Source organism: Piliocolobus tephrosceles, chromosome 18 (genome assembly GCF_002776525.5).
Source record: "Piliocolobus tephrosceles isolate RC106 chromosome 18, ASM277652v3, whole genome shotgun sequence".
In the NCBI taxonomy this organism is placed as follows: Eukaryota; Metazoa; Chordata; class Mammalia; order Primates; family Cercopithecidae; genus Piliocolobus; species Piliocolobus tephrosceles.
The window spans coordinates 15,951,138-15,954,035 of record NC_045451.1 but is presented as its reverse complement, the minus strand read 5'-3'; positions in this window follow the sequence as shown (position 1 = coordinate 15,954,035).

The window sequence follows — 2,898 nt, the reverse complement described above, 5'->3', positions numbered from 1 at the left end:
AAGAAAGAAAGAAAGAAAGAAAGAAAGAAAGAAAGAAAGAAAGAAAGAAAGAAAGAGCATATTTAATAAAAAACCAGGGGTGCTGAATTTGCTTTTTTCCTGTTGATGATGTAACTTGGATTAAAATTTCCCGTTAACCACAGGCTGCACTGCCATCACTGACCACATGAAAACCAGAAATGCTAACCTGCTGGAGAAGCACCAGGGTCTCCTCCAAATGTTACAATTTAGCACATCTGGCTGCAAAGGCCTTCCATGCAGCCCTCTGGGAAGTGTGCTATTTCATTCAGATCATGTGACTATTGTCCAAATTAGTTAATTCATTCCAATTCCAAGTGTACACAGGACAGGTGAAGCAATAGCTATAGATGTGTGAGTTCCATCAGAAAAGGAATGCCCCCAACAGTTAAATGATGTTAGTTTTATGTCAGTGTCATGAACTGTTGCCAATAGAAAATTATTTATGTTAATTTAAATAATGGTTTCAATTTTCTTTTGTGGGATTCACAAAACTTTTGGAATATTTGTCTATTAAATGAGAAACATCTGACAGTATTATGAATTTAATTGTAAATTTAGTTAAAGGTTCATAATTGAAGATAATACTTATTTCTGTAGTGATAACATAAATAGAAATTTTGGTAATGTCAGTGTTTTTGTCAACTTTTAAAAAATATGCATTTGTTTTTCATCATTTGTTTCTCTACAAAAGGAAAATAATGTCACTGTTATAATGAAGACATTTTCTTTTCTAAATTAAAAAAATCCCATAAATTGGAATTGGTTGCAGGGCTCATAAAATTCATAACTGTGTCCAAATACACTGTTATTTTACAAAAACAGAAGTTACAGTTGTAAAAATTTACAAACATTTATTTTAAAAATTGTTTTTCCTTTAATTTTTTACATTGACATATACCAATTATATATATTTATGGGTTATAGAGCGATGTTTTGATACATATTACGTATAGTAATCAGATCAGGGTAATTAGCATATCCACCTTCTCAAATATTTATCATTTCTTTGTGTTGGGAGCATTCAATATACACCTAGTTATTGGAAGCTATATAATATATTATTATTAACTAAAGTCACCCCACAGTGCTATAGAACACTGTAATTTTGTATTTTTTAACAAATCTCTATCTGCCCTCCATCCCTTACCAATCTCTAGTGTCCTCTGTACAAATTTTTAAATTATGTACAGAATAATTACAGGTTTTTTGTGAAGTCTTTATCAGTTGGATTTTAGAAGTGTTGGAATCTTTGAAAAACTATTATGAATCAAGTCATGTCCCATCTTAGTATTAAAGTTTTGTTGTTGCTTTTAGTAAACAAATCATTTACGTTTTCATTGCATTTCCCCTGCAAAATCAGTTAGAAGTGTCTACACAAAGCATTTATAAAACAGAGCATAAGAAAACCTCCGCTTTTGCTGCTTTTAGCTAATTAAAAGTATCAAAAACAAAGCCTGCGGACATGATGCCATATAAATTAATTACCAAAAAAGAAAGAGGGAGCTGAACAAATTTAAGAATAAGAGTTCGAAGGCTGAGGCAGGAGAATGGCGTAAACCCGGGAGGCGGAGCTTGCAGTGAGCTGAGATCCGGCCACCGCACTCCAGCGCGGGCGACAGAGCAAGACTCCGTCTCAAAAAAAAAAAAAGAGTTCGAATGTGTGTGATGTTCAATTTTGAAATGCTATAATTGCATTTTGGAATATTTCAACTCCTGGGAGGGATGTTTTGATAGGATTTGTACTTTAATTAAACAACTTCATATTGTTTTTACCAGTACAGAGTGAAACCAAGGTCCTCAATTTTGTACTTTCCAAACTTGGTGATATGTTCAAACTAATCCTAAATAGATAACTTATTTGACAAGTTCTGGCTTGTTGAAAACATTTTCTCTGAATAGAGGCAAAGAAACTGTGGCTGTGACAACATTGGAGCTGGATTATTTAAGAATTGAATTACGGAAAAGTTTCAACCAATGGTATATCCCATGTAGAATTTGCTCTGAGCTTAGCAGGTATTTTAGCATCTACAGAAAGACTATCTTCTAACAACCCCAATTTCATTAATCATAAAATGCACTTTGAGGAAGATTTCTGGCAATTTTATGGAGGAACTAAAAATAATACAGCCCATTGAAAAACCAAATTCTTTGGAAAGATAGTAGTAACAGCTTTAGAGAGCAGGATTTCTAAAATACCTGAGATTCCACAAGAATAATGATTTTGTTTATGTTTGTGTTCTTTTAACACTGAGACAACAAACCTAAAAAGTTTTTTTCACATTTTGCTTAGTGTGTACAGATACATGCTATTTTATTTTGTTTTTAATTGATTTATTATTATTATTTATTGAGATGGGGCTGGAGTGCGGTGGGCGATCTCGGCTCACTGCAACCTTCTTCTCCCGGGTTCAGACGATTCTCCTGTCTCAGCCTGCCAAGTAGCTGGGATTACAGGTGCACGCCACCATGCCCGGCTAATTTTTGTATTTTTAGTAGAGACAGGATTTTACCATGTTGGCCAGGCTGGTCTTGAACTGCTGACCTCAGGTGATCCACCTGCCTCAGGCTCCCAAAGGGCTGGGATTACAGGCGTGAACCAGTGCGCCTGGCCAGACACAAGCTATTTTTAAAAGAGAATTTTATTAGGGCGAGATGTGGTGGCTCACGCCTGTAATCCCAGCACTTTGGGAGGCCTAGGTGGGCAGATAACCTGAGGTCAGGAGTTTGAGACCAGTCTGGCCAACATGGAGAAACCGCATCTCTACTAAAAATACAAAAAGTAGCCAGGCATTGTGGCGCACACCCGTAACCCCAGCTACTTGGGAGGCCAAGGCAGGAGAATTGCTTAAACCCAGGAGGTGAAGGTTGAAGTGAGCT